The sequence below is a fragment of the Palaemon carinicauda genome, chromosome 32, assembly GCF_036898095.1.
Source record: "Palaemon carinicauda isolate YSFRI2023 chromosome 32, ASM3689809v2, whole genome shotgun sequence".
NCBI classification, from domain to species: domain Eukaryota; kingdom Metazoa; phylum Arthropoda; class Malacostraca; order Decapoda; family Palaemonidae; genus Palaemon; species Palaemon carinicauda.
In genome coordinates this window covers 74,214,782-74,232,585 of record NC_090756.1, presented here as the reverse complement: position 1 = coordinate 74,232,585, position 17,804 = coordinate 74,214,782, and the positions used below count along the sequence as shown (strand labels likewise).

At 38.3% G+C, this 17,804-nt stretch overlaps 1 protein-coding gene across 1 annotated transcript in view; it reads right to left on the bottom strand.

Annotated features, from left to right (window-relative positions):
• The window catches only part of LOC137625660 (uncharacterized), a 533,194-nt gene that overhangs the window by 55,083 nt on the left and 460,307 nt on the right, over positions 1-17,804 (bottom strand). The gene's annotated exons all lie outside the window — the stretch shown is intronic.

Below are 17,804 nucleotides of genomic sequence, written 5' to 3'. Positions count from 1 at the left end.
CAGTTACTTCAGATATTGGAATTAGATTGATCTCACAGTTTGTTTTCTTCACTCTCTCGATAATCATGGCAACATTGTCTAGTGTTATATTATTGAATCTCATTAATTTTGTGTGTATCTGGTGTAGCACTAATCTGATGTTTAATATTTGTAAATGACCTAGTTATATTTTCTATTTTATTTTCTAGGATGGCAGCCTTTTTTTTTCATTTACATTTCCCATTATACCATTTAGGAGATGAATATAACTTATTTATGTATGTTGCTGTTTCGTGGGTCTTTCTCTTATAGCATTCACTTTATTTTTCTTCTTAGATAGTAATTATGTTGGCACATTGCAGTTGTCTATTCTATACCTGTACTTTGTTTTAACTGATTCCACTTTCTCTTTACGTGTTCTTTCCTTCTTCTCTCCAAAGTCTCCCTCTCAAACCATGGAGATCAGTTTTTAACAATTATAGTCTTTTCCATCAGTTGACACATGGTATTATATCCATGTTTACTCACGCTATTATATATGGTCTTAAGGCAGTTAATACGCGTTGGTTATCATGATCGCAGGGAACACTAATAGCACCTTTATTTTCTTAGTAACTTCTTCAATAAATATAAAAGGAAAAAAGTTTGATTTAAGTCTAAAGTTTATTTTCTTCACCACTGCGTGTTTCTGTAGAGGTAGTCTAAACGTAATAAAATTGTGCACTGGAGAGAGAGTGCACAATGTTATTCATTTCATCAATTAAAACTAGGTCCAACGTGTGCCCAGTCGACATTATTCACCTACTGATATGATCCATCCAAAGATTAAAGTCCCCGCAAATAACTAATTAATTTTTTCCATGATAATCATCTCGATGAGTGCACTGAATTAGTTTAAAGAAGATACTAGTATTTGTTCTCGGAGGTTTGTAAACTGTTACAATGGGTAAGGTTTATTTCTATATATACAAAGCTTACTATATATTTTCATATCAACTGACCTAAGTGTAATTATTGCAATCAGTCAGACCTCTTTTTTGTGCCATTTTTCCCTAACATTCCTAGCTCCCATTCATCATGTTTTGTCTCTTCACGCCACATTCTACAAAATAATTTTGTAATTATTCTGTGAGTCACTTAATTTTCAGCAAATATCCAGGGGCTTTCCATCTCTTGAGTTTTTAATGATAGCTTCGACTTCAAAGACACTGAATTCATTCATGGGCACATCAAGGTCTTCCTCAGCTTCAGGTATATCGAACAAATTATTCCCTTCATATCTCCTATTCGTGACCTCACTAAAGTGTTCCATCGAACGATGCCTTTCTTCATCTTTTGTTGTAACATATCCATTTCTCTTTTTGATGGGTATATGCTTTTTCTTCTTTGGTCCCATATAAATTGTAACCACAAAAAAAGAAAAAAAAAAAGAAAAAAAAAAGGAATGGAGGTAGGAAGTCGGACAAAGATTGCTGTTTTCTGATAAAAGTTCTTGTCAATTTTTCATACATTTTTGTAAATAAAAATGAAACAAAGAATTACCTATTTAAATTGTATACATGAAAAATAAACATTGTATTAGAGCAAAATTAATATAAAACATATAGTGTAATATAAAAATATACAAATAGATAAATGCATATAAAAATTGTTCTTATATACACACAACTATGCACTCATGTACACAACCATTCATTGCAGAATTTCTAATTGGGTACTTACTATTCGTTGCTTACCTTGCACTGTATGGGGACATTACAGTTTTTGGTAATGTATTTTGTGTGTTTGGTGAGGTTATAAAATTTAAATGAGAGCCTTCCCTTCCACAGCCATATCCCTTCATTGATATATAAATACTGTACTGTGTGAAAGAATACATATTTCTTAACTCCTATTGAAAGTATTCCAAAACCATAGAAATTTCACCAAAATTATCTGTTTTGCCTTGAGGGACCTTGGCATTATTACTTGTGTGAGAGAACATACTGATATGCAAAAATCTCTGACACGTGATTGTCTTTTTATGAAAACTGCTGTATGCATATATTCATTCATAGACTAATAATCCCACAATGATGGTTTACGAAGAACTCCAATTAGAACAACGAGGCCAAGGTACTGTGAAATGTCTTTTGCCTTCACTGCCAATCATTGGGTAGGGACAGATACCGATATGCCGGAAAATTGTTGTTCTGTGAAAATATTTGTTTATTACACTATGTATACAAACAGAAATCTCGTGAAGAACATCTGAATGAAATCCAGTGCCCAAGAGAGGCATGTCAGATCTGGAAGTATCTCAGGTGCTCCTGTGAAAGGAAGTGTAGTAGGAGGAGAAGGATTCAAAGTCCAGCCTGTTTCCCTATCCTGCTCTTCAGGTGATTCATGGGCACGTGCTGCACTCTCCCTCTGCCGCCATGGTGTCTATCTCAAAAACCTTGTGTCTGTCTGTTCACCTGACCCCTGCCAACCCTGCCTTGAATAGTAGGTATAGGTTGAAAAAAATAGTCCCCATACCATCTGAGGAATCGTCTGTCTGAGATGCTTGGCAGGCCTACATTGAACCGGCTGCTTCCATCTGACCCGTTGAAATCGAGCCCTTCATTCTCGTTGTTTCTAAACAACATCTTCTAAATGACACATTTGGGAAAGTGTCAGCTGTAGAACGATTTCACATGGGAGGTCGACGGAAAAAAGGCAAAGTCACGCTAAGTCGATGGCTGCTGGATCAAAGTGGGGGAGGTTGAGGCGAGTGAGGCCAATGGGTGTGAAGGCATAATCTCTTTTGGCGTAAACAATAGCAGGCTTGGATGAGATGTGAGGGTTTTTTCATGGGCACGACAACAACAGGGTCTTTTTTCTTCAACCAAGACCTTGTCTTTGACCAGCACCATTTCTTCATCAGATCTGCCACTACGTTCTGCCTTCTGATCTAGCAAGCTGCACTTTTGCAGAAGCATTTTGCCAAGGGAAGCTGCAGTGTTATCAGCGATAGCCCCATCATTGTTATCCTTGAACAACAAGCTCTGAAAATTACTGAAAGTGATATCACATTTAGGGTTAAGCATAGCCATGTTGAATAAACAATTTCACATTTTTTACTTGAATCCGAAAAAAAATGAAAACTCTTTACAGGTATTCATGATCACTTAAGAAAAACTTGAGAACAGCCAAGCAATAATTGGCTAAAAAAATGAAAAACACGATCCACAAAAAAGATTCCAAGCACGTTTTTCATGGGTGAGCAAACAGAGCCAAACTAGGCCAAGCACTCAGATGATTATTCATGTTAAAACACAAAAACTATTTAAAAGTATTCACGTACACTCTACAAATACTGGAAAACACCATCAAGCAATAATTACAGCATAAACCTGCAAAAAGAATCCAAAAATGATTTCCATGAGCAAAAGCAAGAACAGCCAAACTTGCAAAATGCTGAGATGACGTGATCGATGGGAGGAGGCCTCCTACAAATGCGCGATAACCAGCCATCATATGCGTGGTGACTCGTTTTTATAGGTTTACGCTTGCATCTATGCTGAAATTTTCTGTAAAATAAGTATTGGATGATGTTTTAAATGCATCGTCAGATAACCAGGTGGAATAATTATTTTGATGTGGAAACGCGTCATTGGATCACCTGAAAACTTATAATAGCCCGATATTTGAATAGAGTATGAATAGGGACATGCCCAAGTTTCATTCTTCTCTATTGCATCTCAATCTGTTACATCTAGAAGTTTAGTCATGATATACTTACCATGCATAAATCACATGTAGATTTGCATACCTCTCATAATAAACTGTAGTGGAGTTTTTGTGTCTATAGTGATTCTAATAATAGCTTTAACAGTGTTAATAAGTATAAAGAATGTTTTGTATAATAAATGTAATTAATATAGGAAAATATCTCGTGTGCTAATTGACTATCATTATGTATTAACATAATGTTTGCTTTTGTTTACCTCAGCCTTGTTACTGCATTTTTGTTTTATGTAAAATTAGCATAAGGTTTAGTTAATAAGGTTTCATTTGTAAATTTAATTTTCTTTTCTTTTTAAATGCTGTTTTAACCTCGGCCCAACACTTGAAGATTTATGTGTCTAGTTTAACGCTTCTTTCTTTTCTGTGTTTTTCGAGTCCTTGGTGAGAAAAGAGACACTTGTTTTTACGTGCAAGGAATTCGATTGTTTGAAGACACAGTTCGAGCTCGCCACTCCCCGGACCTAATGCAGCAGCTGGCTTATGTAAGCATTTCAGAGGATTGCGACGCCAACGTTTGACGGCTTTAAGCAGGTGCATTTCTGCCACCTGCGGTGATTTGTAATTCCTGTGTGTTCTTTTCTGCGGTCCTCGGCACCGACGTAGGAATCCCGGCATCAAGGTGGAAGCCGGAGAGATACTGCCCTCAATGCATCCTCGACATATGCAGTTGCGGGAGCTTTGGAGCTCTTGGTGACATGTAGGGAGGCAGTTTCTGGGTAAGATATATTTTTTACCTTTTTTTTGGGTTGGGGCTCCATTTCCCTCCCTTTGATGAAGAGTCCTGCAGAACTGCACTCCCTATGGTAGCTGAGTGAAATTGGAGTTGCTACTTAGGTTGGAGCAAGGGTGGTTTCACCCAGCCCCAAAGAGTGAGAATATATATATATTTTCATTTTTTTTTTGCGTGCTTTGTTGTCTAGTTACCTAACTCTATCTCATTGAGAGTGTGGTGTTTCATGTTGGGGAAATTTTATTAATTGTTAATTCTAATTGTTAGGTAGTCACAAGGCTGACTGTTCTAAATTTTGTTGTTAATAAATATTGGTAAGTTTTCCCAAGTGTTTTCGTTTCCACTGACTAATTTGCTGTTGGGAATTTTTATAAACACTGACCTCTCTTATCGTGCAATAAGAACTTGCACCACGGCCCAACGAGGGTCGTAACATATTTGGCGACCGTGACAGGATAGAGAGCTCAGGGTATCCGGTATTTTGGTTGGTGGAGCGACACTCGGGTGGACTCTTCAATATTTATTTTTTTGTTTTAGTATTGCCTTTCTCCCTGAATTTGTTTTTATTTACGAAATGGAGTTATTTGTTTTTGATCCAGCTGAATTTTTGGGGTCAGTTGACTGCCTCAAGTATTTGCCCCTGCTAGGTAAGAAACAATTAGCTGAGTGTGCTGAGTGGTTGGGTGTTCCGCGGAAGACGACGGACACCAGAGCATAGATATTGGTAGCAGTTAGGGATAAAATAAAACAAGAGTTAGCTGAAGCTGAACATTCAGTGAGTGAGAGTGAGGTAATTGGTGATGATGAAGAGAGTGTGAGTGAGGGTTTAGAAGAGGACAAAGTAAGTATGAGGGCTGGTCTAACTCTGTTTGAGGATCCTCCTGTCATAGGTACCATTTATGAGGGTCCAGCAAATTTTCCCAAGGGTCGGGGTAATGTGTCCTCTAATCTGTTCTTAGCCTCCCCCCCCCAATTCTGTACCCTTCAAATCTCTGGCCACTGATAATGCATTGGGTGACTCCAAGGAGGAGAAGGAATACAAATAGAGTTTGAGGAGAACGAGCGGGTAAGGTGTCATGAGTTAGAGATAGCGAAATCAAATATAGAGATGGCTAGGTTGCAGGGCGCCAATTTGATTAGTTCCCCTAAAGAAACCTTCCAAGATCTGTTGCACTAAAATTGGTGCCGGTGTTTGATGAAAAAGAATGTCCCTGAGATCTTCAAGGCATTTGAGCTTGTGGCCTCCCGATTGTCTTGGCCTACAGGCATGTGGATTGTATTAATACAGTGTAGGTTAGTGGACAAGGCAATGCGGGTGTATAATGCCTTGGAGGAGGGAGTAGCTTGGGATTACCATAAGGTAAAAGCCCTAATTTTAATGTCTTACAATTTGGTCCCTGAGGCCTCCCGCCTCCGGTTTCGCAACTATACGAAAAACCCTATTCAGTCTTTCGTGGAGTTTGCGAGTGTCAAAGAGGAACAGTTCGACGACTGGCTGAAAAGTCGTCAGATAGTCACTTTCGCTGCGTTACGTGAACTGTTGCTCCTTGAGGAGTTCAAGAAGGCTTGTAGCAGGGAGTTGAGAGTTCACCTGGAGGAGGTAAAAAGTGTGAAATTGAATAGTGCCGCTCAGTTAGCGGATGAATTTGTATTGAGTCACCATTCTGGTAGCGGTAGTTTTACATATAAGACTTTAGATAATCAAACATCTTGCTCCCCTAATAGTGGTAGGAGAGGGGAAACCTCCTCGTTGACTCCCCATATCCCTAAGAATGGTAATATTAATTCTAATTCTTTTGCAGGTGATAGGGATGTGGGTAGAGGCCAAGGAGGTCCTCCTCCCCCTAATGTTTTTGCTAATAGAGACTTCGCAGGTGGGGGAAATAACAGGTATAATGGAAATAGAAGCTCAGGCCGTAAAGAAAGCTGTTTTTGATGCAACAAGCCCGGGCATTTCCAAAACCAGTGTAATGCTCGTAGGATGTACCTACAACGTAATAATCAAAGTCCTGTAGCCTTGGTGCATGATAAGTCAGAGGTTAGTATCAGTAGTCCTGTAGACAGACCTGTAGTAGATAGGAGTAGTTTAGTAAACAGTAGTAAGCCTAATGCTCCTAATCACCAATTGTGACCCAAGTACAACAAATATGTGTAGCCTGGAAAGTTGATTTTTGACTCTCGTGTTGTCCAGGTGAAGTTTTTTAGGGACACTGGTTCTGCCCGGTCGTTAGTCCTGAAGAGCGCTCTAAATGGTTTTGAAAAATATACTGGAAATTTTGTATTGTTGGGAGGTTTTCAGAATTCAGTTGTGTCCGCTCCTTTGGTTAATGTCCACATGTCTTTTCCAAGATATGATTGTGTCATTGAGTTGGCTGAGGTGAATAGTCTACCTATCCCGGGTATTGATGGTATCCTAGGAAATGATATGCTTGATAGTGAAGGACGGGAGTTGTTCCCTATAACACCAGTAAATGCTAGTCCTGTGGCTGTAATGACTCGGTCCGCAGTAAAAGCTGCTAATTTACTTGATGTGGAGAGCGATGATGACTTAATGTTAAGTAGTGTAGAGTTAGATGTTTTAAGGCCTGGGCCAGTAGAGAGTCGTTGTAGTGATGTAGTTAATATGAAACTTGATTGGGATAGAGCTGCTTTTATTAAAGCTCAAAAAGATGAATCCAATTTTGATTTGGGTGATGTTGAGGATCTGACTAAACCTAGGTTTAGAGTTGTAAAGGGCTTATTATATAGGTATAGTTGTCCCACAACTGATAATTTGAATAAAACTGGTCGGGTGGAACAGTTTGTGGTACCTTTTCAATTCCGAAATTCTGTTTTGGAATTAGCTCACAATAATTTTTTTTTCAGGTCATTTGGGTGCGTTAAAATCATTTCATAGCCTGGCTAAGTAGTTTTGGTGGTCTGGAATTAAATTGAGTGTGAAGAAGTTTATCAGAGAGTGTGAGACTTGTCAGGTTATGGGTAAACCAAATCAGGGGATCCCTAAAGATCTGTTGCATCCCATACCTGCTATAGGTGATCCATTTTCTGAGTTAGTAATTGATGTGGTAGGTCCCTTACCAAAAACTCAAAAAGGGTACGTAAATTTACTATCATAGATAGAGCCTCTCGCTTTCCTAAAGCTATACCTATGAGGCGTATTACTTCCAAAGTTGTCTTTGAAAAATTAATGGATTTCTTTTCCAGGTATGGTCTCCCTCGTGTAATTCAGACCGACTGCGGAACGAATTTCAAAAGTAAGGTATTTAGGGCTAAGTGTGCTGAACTGGCCATTCAGCACGTTACCAGCGTAACCTTATCACCCGGAGAGTCAAGGGGTGGTGGAAAGGTTCCATCAAACCCTCAAGTTTGTCCTAAAGAAACATTGTTATGATCATGAAAGTGACTGGGATAAAGCCCTCCCTTTTGCCCTCTTTGCTATCAGGAATCACCCTAACTCTTCCACTGGTGTAGCTCCTTTCGAGTTGGTATTTGGGAACAAGGTTCGTGGACCACTGGAAATTGTTTTTGAAATGCTCAAATCCAACCAGAAGGAGGAAATAAATGTTAAAAGGTTTGTGGAAGACTTGAAAGGAAGAATGGTTAGTGCCTGGAAGTTTGCCAGGACAAATTTGGAACGGTCCCAGGCAGTAATGAATAACTTTGACAAAAAGGTAAAGGTACGTTCATTTGAACCATGGGAGTTGGTTTTTGTGCTGAGTATGGACCCGGTTAGTTTTCTCGAACCAAGATATAAGGGCCCTTGGAAGGTTTCGAGGAAACTGTCAGAGGTTAACTATGAAATTGAGGCTCCCGGTTCAAGCCGTAATTGTAGAATATTTCATGTTAATTGTCTGAAACCTTATATTAGTAAGCAAGGTGATCCATTAGCAATAGTGTCCGAGCCTGTGTCTGTGGTATTGGATGTGCCTCCCGAGGACTCTGACGAGTTAGGGTGTCAGTTTCCTTTGGATGCATTGGGTGAAAAGATGCAAAATTTGATGTTAAAAAGTAGTTTAGATCATTTAGATGTTACCAAACGGGAGGATGTGCTTAATTCAATCTATTCCTTTTCAGATCTTTTTCTGGATGCTCCAGGTAGGACAAATATTTTGAGTCATGTCATTGATGTAGGTGATGCTTCCCTTGTGAATCAAAGTCCTTACCAGCTGAACCCAGTAAAAAGGGATTTGGTCAGTAAGGAGGTAGAGTATATGTTGAAACATAACCTTGTTCAACCATCTGTAAGTCCCTGGGTTTTCTCCTATTATATTAGTAAAGAAAGCAGATGGTAAGCTCTGCATGTGTGTAGACTAACGTAAAGTGAACACCAATAGGAAAAATGATTCTTTTCCTCTCCCTCATATTGATGACTGTCTGGATCGGATTGGTTCTGCCAAATTTATTACAAAGCTGGATCTTTTAAAGGGTTATTGGCAGATTCCATTGTCCGACCGAGCTCGTGAAATATCCGCATTTGTCACGCCGTTTGGCCTAGACGAGTGTAAGGTTATGCCTTTTGGAATGAAAAATGCTGCATGTACTTTTCAAAGGCTCATGAATAGGGTAGATTGTGGTTTGGAAGGAGTGGAAATTTATATTGATAACTTGGTAGTATATAGTAATGACTAGGATACCCATATGTTAAGGTTATGTAAGGTTTTTGAAGCCCTTGGGTCTGCAGGTTTAGTTGTTAATTTGGCTAAGTTCGAATTGGGCCAGGCCAAGGTTTGTTATTTGGGTCACGAGGTTGGTTTAGGTCAGGTGGCTCCAAAACAAGCTAACCTCGAGGCAATTATAAATTTGAATAGGCCTGGTAATGTTAAGAGAGGTAAGAAGAGTGCTGGGCATGACGGGTTATTACCGCAGATTTGTGCGTAATTACTCTGATCTTGCTCAGCTTCTTACTAGTTTATAAGAAAAAGGAAAAAAGCTCTTGTGGTCGGATAAGTGTGAAGAATCTTTTAATACACTTAAATCAGTATTAATTACTAACTCCATTTTGACTTCCCTAGATTTTCAGAAGCCTTTTATTATAGCAATAGATGCCAGTCACGTCGGCATTGGAGGTGTCCTTCTTCAGAGAAAGGAGGATGATGTTCATCCTTTGTCTTACTATAGTAAAAAGCTTCTGGCGGCGGAAAAACGTTACTCCACCATAGAAAAGTAAGCTCTTTCTTTGGTCCGCGCTCTTATCTATTTCAAGCCGTACGTGACAAATTTTTCTTTCCCGGTTGAGATATGGACGGATCACAATCCTCTGGTTTTCATCGAGCAGATGAAGGGAGCAAACCCGAGGATTTTGCACTGTGCCCTTTTTCTGCAGGAATTCAATTTAGATATAAAACATGTTAAAGGGACTGACAACAAAATTCCTGACATCCTTTCTAGAATTTAGTGTGCTTGCCTGATCCTTCTAATATGCCGTCTTGCTCGATTCTCCATTGAGGTTGTATGGTAAAAATTTGTTAGGAGGTAGTTCTGTTTAAATAATAGCTTTGTAGATAAAGTTTAGGAGGTTTCTTTGAGTGGTATACACTCTGTTTTATAAAGGTTCCTCTAAATTAATTATTGATTTGTCCCGATATACTAAGACTTTTGATTGTATAATAATATACATGACTTTTTGGACTATAAAGCCGGTGTATTGTATGTTAAGGTGTATGTCTGTGGGCGTGCCTGTAAGTTTATTTAGGTTTAGTTAGGTAGGTTTGTTTCCATAGGATTGGAGATTTTTTACTAAGTACGGAAATATTGGATCTTTAAAATAATGGTAAGCTATATAAAGCTTTTGGTTTTTATTCTTTAGGGGTACTTTCGGTTTGGTTTTAGGTTTATTGTTCCATCATTATACTTATTGTTCTTACTTTACAGGTGCATTTCCATTTGTATATATATAAAAAAAAATAATTTTTCTGTTTAAAAACTTTTTTTTTTCTTCGGGGAGGAAGGTATTATGTATTAACGTAATTTTTGCTTTTGTTTATGCCAGCCTTGTTACTGCATTTTTGTTTTATGTAAAATTAGCATAAGGTTTATTTAATAAGGTTTATTAGTAAATTTATTTTTTTTTCCTTTTTAAGTGCTGTTTTAACCTCCTCCCCGCTCGCTTAAAGATTTATAAATGTCTAGTTTAACGCTTGTTTCTTTTCTGTGTTTTTCGAGTCCTTGGTGAGAAGAGACACCCGTGTTTAAGTGCAAGGAACTCGATTGTTGGAAGACATAGTTTGAGCTCGCCACTCCCCAGACCTACTGCAGCAGCTGGCTTATGTGAGCATTTCAGAGGATTGGGACGCCAACATTTGACGGCTTTAAGCAGGTACATTTCTGTAGCCTGCGGTGATTTGTAATTCCTGTGTGTTCTCTTCTGTGGTCCTCGGCGCCGACGTAGGAATCCCGGCATCAAGGGACACAGGAGAGATACCGCTGTCAACGCACCCTTGACATAGGTAGTTGCGGGAGCTTTGGAGCTTGTGGTAACATGTAGGGAGGCAGAAGGTAGAAGATATTTTTTTACCTTTTTTGGGGTTGGGGTTCCATTTCCCTCCCTTTGATGAAGAGTCCTGTGGAGCTGCACTTCCTACGGTAGCTGAGTGAAATTTGAGTCGCTACTTTGGTTGGAGCAGCGGGTGGTTTCATCCAGCCCCAAAGTGTGTGAGAATATATATTTTTTTTATTATTATTTTTTTGCGTACTTTGTTGTTTAGTTATGTGACTCTATCTCATTGAGCGTGTGGCGTTTCACGTTGGAGAAATTTTGTTAACTGTTAATTATAATTGTTAGGTAGCCACAAGGCTGATTGTTCTAAATTTTGTTGTTAATAAATATTGCTAAGTATTCCCAAGTGTTTTTGTTTCCGCTGACCAATTTGCTGTTGGGTAATTTTATAAAAACTGACCTCTCTTATCGTGCAATAAGAACTTGCACCACAGCCTGACAAGGGTCGTAATAACTATGAACGCTGCTTTATATGGACATGCGCTCCTCCCCCCCACCCCCGGCTGGTCTCTGTGCTGTCATAATGAATGTTGTTGCATTGATCAAATTTATAATCCATAGAAATGTTTACATTCAGGCTTCTAATGTAACTTTCAACATTATAATCTTTTTATTTAAGTAAACCTATTTCTGAATGAATCTTTGTAAAGGAAAAAGAAATAAAATAACAATGATCTTGATGTATTTGTTTTCCACTCCCTCATTTAACTTGTAAACCATATTTTGTTGCAGGCCCTCAGAAGGATGGCGAGTGAGTACTTTTCATCAATTCAAATAGAGAGGGTGCGACAGCTCACACACTGATTATCCTTCTGAATATGCGTTGGCACAAGAATCGAAATCTTGAGAAAAATCTTTATACCTCCTTGTCTAGAACAGGAGACAATGATACATTGATGGGAATATCAATTATGCCTTTTGCAAGAAGTCAGTTTGGCACTAAAGGTCCCAGATATAAATCTGTTCAATCATAATTTCCACTAATGATGGGGAACTACTCCAGAGAATCTTCCATAAGTTGGGTTAGTGGTCACTGAAAATGTTTGCTCTATAAATCAATTCCCAGCGTTGTTGACAGTTTTCAAGCATTATTTCAAGATTGATTGATTGATTTAAAGTTTTCAGGCATCCTGACATCTAAGGTCATTGGCGCCAATATCATTTAGCTTATATGTATGTGTGTGTATATATATATGTGTGTATATATATATATATATGTATGTGTGTGTATATATATATGTGTGTATATATATATATATATATATATATATATATATATATATATATATATATAAAATAAAAGAATATTCAATTAAAACAGTAAAATTTGATTGTCATTATAAAAGTTAAATAGTTTTCAAATGATCTGCTTCTAAAATAAATCTAAAAATGCCACTTGCATAGTAGGACACATCATGTCTAAGAATCTTGGCAAGAATGAACCTGCCACTCTCCCCTCGAGCCTCAAACAAATATCTATTCCTTAAGTTATTATAATTGGGGCATTCGGTCAACAAATGCCTCACTGTTAGAGGTACTAAACAGTCATCATAATACGGTTGGTGTTTGCCCTTGAGCAGTAACTCGTTTGTCAATCGAGTGTGACCAATACGGAGACGACAAAGAGACATCTCCCATTTTGAGGCATCATGTTTTACCTGCAAGGTGATATAACATTTGTTACTTCTCTCATTTAATTGTCATCTAGACTATTCCAGTGCTATTGCCATTTATTGCAAAGCAATTTCTTGATGTTAGGTAGGAAATCAATACACGGAATGGGATACCTTCTTGGCAGCAACTCGGATGCGGCATTCTTTGCCAGTGAATCTGCCTTCTCATTCCCAGACACACCTACATGTGCTGGAACCCAACAAAATCGAACCATCATACCTCTCCGTCCAATAATAAAAAGCCATTCTAAAATCTTCAAAACTAGAGGGTTACTAGAATTAAAAACTTCTAAAGCTTGAAGAACACTCCTTGCATCACTAAAAATTGTAAAATTACCCTCCTTCTCCAACGCTATTTTCTCAATAGCAGTTAATATGCCATACAGTTCGGCAGTAAATATGGAAACTGTTAGAGGAAGTGCACCCCTAAATTAAAACCATTACTATGTACTCCAAATCGAACGTTAGCATCAGATTTGGAGCCATCAGTATATATAAAAGTCGATCCTCTTATGTTCTTCAACATGTTCCATAAAAAGAGACCTGGCTTCTAGGTCAGTCATATTCTTCTTAACTCCAATAAAGTATTTACAAAAAGATATCTCTGGTAATTTCCATGCAGGCGTTGATGATACCTTGAAAGGAAGTACCTTACTTCTAATTATATCCAGACTGTTTAATAATTGTTTCACCTGAAAGCCATAAGGTTGAGGAGATTTTGGATGGAACTCAAAGTATGTTGGGTACCTTACAGTGCTTGCAGTCTGAAAGGCTAAAAAATTAGGGAGTCTTTGCCATCTAAACCAATACCGAATAATTGAAGACATTCGGTAAAGGTCTAGAGGTAACTCTCCAGCATCAACAAGGAGACTTAGGATAGGTAAGGTTCTAAACGTTCCTGTGGACAATCTAATACCAGCATGATGTATTGAATCTAATATCTTTAGTCGGCTTGGGGTAGCTGAGGAGTATATTTCACATCCATAACTAATTTTGGAAAAAATCAAGGCCTTGTGTAATTTTAAAATAGTATTGCAGTCTGCCCCCATGATGTATGGGACAATACTTTTAAAAGATTCAGAGCCTCAACCCATTTAGCTTTTAACGCTTTTAGGTGAGTGTCATGGGTAGATACAATACTTTTAAAAGGATATAATGAAACAAAAATATCTATTCCTAGTGTGAGCAGCAAGACAAGACGAGATTCGACTGTGACATTGTTTGGGCAATCCTGTCATCTCTTCATTTTCATCAGCATTTTGGAAGTAAACCAAGCCTCACCGAGAGTGCCTGCCGTGATAAGGAAACAGTCTTGTTTGACCAAGATGTCATCGTCTTAATTAGTGGAGTCTGCATATTTTGAGAAACCAAGCCTGAGGGAAATCCTTGTTTAGGATATATGTCATCATGGAAGGACACGTGCGGTCCTTTTGGTACGACTTGACACGTGGTCCGGATTGCATCAGAAATTTCTTCTAGAAGCTTCCATGGCGTGATCGAAGTGGGTGTTTTTGAGGAAGCCAAAAGAGATGCAGAATTGTTAAAAAAAACGCCTATGGAGATGACCACTGTCCACTGTGATTAACTCCTCCCATACATGGGTATATAAACTTCAAGAGGAGATTGTCCAAGGGAGATAGGACAGGACATAAGACAAGAGAGGAACTATGGCCGAAGCATATAAGATTGAAGTCCTAGTGAGAAAAGAAACAGAGAAGACCAAAAGTCTAATAGGGCCAAATCCTAACCTTCCCTTCAGACAATAAAAGCCTATCTCCAAAAGATCCTGTTATGGCCGATAAGAAGAGACAAATTGAAGCAGCCAGCCCTCCCTGCTTTTGACAAGTAGCCAACACTGCCTGCAGCCTGCCTTCGTTCAACAGTTTCATCAAATCCTTGGAAGAAGACCTCTGATGTCCCTTCTTGATGCCACCCCTTTTATGACGTCTTCGAATCTGGTCATCGTGCCAGTTTCATCTGAACTTCAGCCGCCCTCCTGCAACGTTCTCAAGCCTTACTTCAATAGTATCATCGAATTCTTGGAAGAAGACCTCTGATGTGTTATCTTGATGCCACCCCTTTGTGACGTCTTTGAGTCCGGTTATTGTGCTAGTTTCATCTGAACTTCAGCCGCCCTTCTGCAATGTTCTCAAGCCTGAAGTCTCCATACCAGTATCGTGTCAGCAGCTGAAGAAAGCTATTCTTAAGTATTTCTACCTTAATGACTGTTCCCCCTTTCTGTTGATGTTTTGGTCCTTATTGACTGTTCCCCCTTTCTGTTGATGGTTTGGTTGGTTTGATTTGTCAGTTAAAGTAACCGAAGAAGTAACATTAGTTTTCTTTGTAAGTTTGTGAATAAACGTGTTAAGTGTTTTTTTTTCGTGTATATATTTCAATCGATTTTGTTGATATTTATTTTGTTTATTAAAAAAACCTGTAACGATTTTAAGATAGTAACAGTGAGAAACCCATGTAAGTCTACAATCAAATATCAAACCTAAAATTTTAGCTTCCCCTACACATGGGATCCGTTGACCTTTAATGTATATATCCGGGTCTGGATGTGCTCCCCGGATATGACAGAAATGTACAATAGTAGATTTACTTGTCGAGAACTTAAATCCATTCATATCGGCCCACTGGATAATTTTGTCAATTGAGAGCTGTATTTTTCTCTCATCCATTGCCATTCTAGCTCCAGCAAATGATATGGAGAGATTATCCACAAATAATGTTGAGAGAATATCCCGGGGAATGGCTGAGGATATCCCATCAATTGCTAGTGCAAAAAGGGTTACACTCAGCACACTACCCTGAGGAACTCCCTCTTCCTAGCATTGACTCTCTGATAGAGTTTCCCCCACTTTCACTTGAAAAACTCTATGTGAAAGAAATGCCTGAATAAATAGTGGCAGCTCTCCTCTCGATCCCAATTCATGAATTGTTTTAAGTATACCATATCTCCAAGTGGTATCATATGCCTTTTCAAGGTAAAAAAAAGACTGTCACATGGTGCTGTTTGGAAGCAAACGCTTTAAAAATAGAGGACTTAAGTCGTATCAACACTTCAGTCGTTGAATGCATTTTTCTGAATCCACATTGAATGGGTGATAAAATACCCTTCTTATCAAAGTACCACATCAACCTTGCATTGACCATCTTCTCCATGATTTTACATAAACAAGATGTCAATGTAATTGGCCTATAACTTGCTGCTAAAAACTTGTCCTTACCAGGTTTTAAAAAGCCTAAAATAATGCCTAGTTCCGAAACACTTGGATCTTAAGTTCTTCATATTTGGCCCTTTAACACTAACAATTCCATTGCAAAATGGAGAAAACTATGGATTATTTTTGGAAGACATCTTAAATGAGGTCTTAAGAAAGTATCATACGCTGGAAAGGAAATTTGCATTATCCACTATTGGCGCAATGAGAGTATACTTCCCAGATGGTCCACTCCATACCCTACCCGAAGGATAGCATCAAAACAGATATAGAGGCACAGGTGTTAGCTGCACCCGCCTGTTAGGACTGAGACCAAGAAACTATGGAATCATCCTCCCCATATTTGTATTGATGGGCTTCCGGCCAAAAGCCGAGAGTCCTACCCCAAGCAAAAAGGTCCAAACCATCTTCAGGACGACTGAGATCAGCCAATACTCTCATATATAGCTTTGAATGCAAACACCTCCCAACCGTGATCCCTTCTCCCATTCAACTAAGCAGGCAGTAATAACGAATGTGGAAATGTCCACGCCATTTAAATAAAATAAAAATAAATAAATGAATAAATAAATGAACAAATAAAATAAATATTATAAATATATATATATATATATATATATATATATATAAACTTAAGATAAATAATACTCATAGAGTTAGGATAGCAAGACAAAAGAAATTTGATAAAATTAGAAGGTCAAAGTAATATTGAGCAGAAGGAATAGAGGAAAGGGACAGAAATTTAGATTCCAACTTGGGGAGCAATTTCCCCAAGTTCGAGAGCCCTCTTGCCCGTCACAATTCTTCAACAATATGAAGAAACCACATGACTGCGTCAAGGCATTCTCTAATTAAGAGGGCATTATTTCAAGTCAAAAGTTTTGAGTTAGGGAATGTCATTGGTGTGCATATTGGCAACACAACTCCTCCTGCATATATACGAAAACAAGGATGGTTCAGATAAAAACGAATTGTTCCTTATAGAGCAAGATCCCTTTTATTGGTCGAAAACCAGGAATGACTTTTCTGCTTTAATTTATTTTTGGAAACAGGAGCGTGCTTGTGGATTAGCAGAGTTGAAATCCTAATTGCTGTATATGGAATGATTTCTGAATACCCCATTTTGCCAGAATCTGTGGAAAGTATCGGGAAAACAGAACACATATGTTTGCAACCTCTATATCAAAAGATTGAGAACACCTACTCTCCAGTGAAGGATCCTGTGGCTTTAGCAGTGGAAGTCATGTAAGAATGGTTGAACCTGGATTTTTAGACTTTTCCAAGGCTTGCCTCTATATCCTAATTGATGAACAAGTTCATGTCATCTAGGGATGCAAGAATTATCATGGTAGTCCCTTACTGGCCTCAGAGGCAATGGTTTTGAGATCTGTAGCCACTTCTACCAAACATCCTGATCGAATGATCAGGCAAAATGAATAATCTCTAAGTACCAAACTGTCCCATTCTACTTCCAAATTCCAATATATTTAATTCTCCAGGTATATACATAGATTATATATTGTCTTTTTGCAGAAATTAGCAAATACAAAAACAATGTGGCCTGTCTACTGGTTGCAACTCACGCAAAAGAAAAATAAAATAAAGATTATTCAACAACGTTAAGTAAATTAGAACCACACTTCTGATGTTCCTTCCATATTTAGGCTTAGATATTGGATACTAGCACAATGTGCAAGGAGAACCTCTTCATTGGCGAAAATGCTGCCAGTGCTCTACAAATCTTATACATACAGTATCTAGATTCCCGAATACTGTGCATGAACAACAGAAATGTTTTCTTTCATTTCTGTTAGCTGTTTTCTTTCATTTCTGTTAGCTGTTTTCTTTCATTTCTGTTAGTTTTAAGTATTATTTACATACCACTTCCTTAGCTCATTTGTCCCTCCTACTTTCAACAGGCTACTACCTAC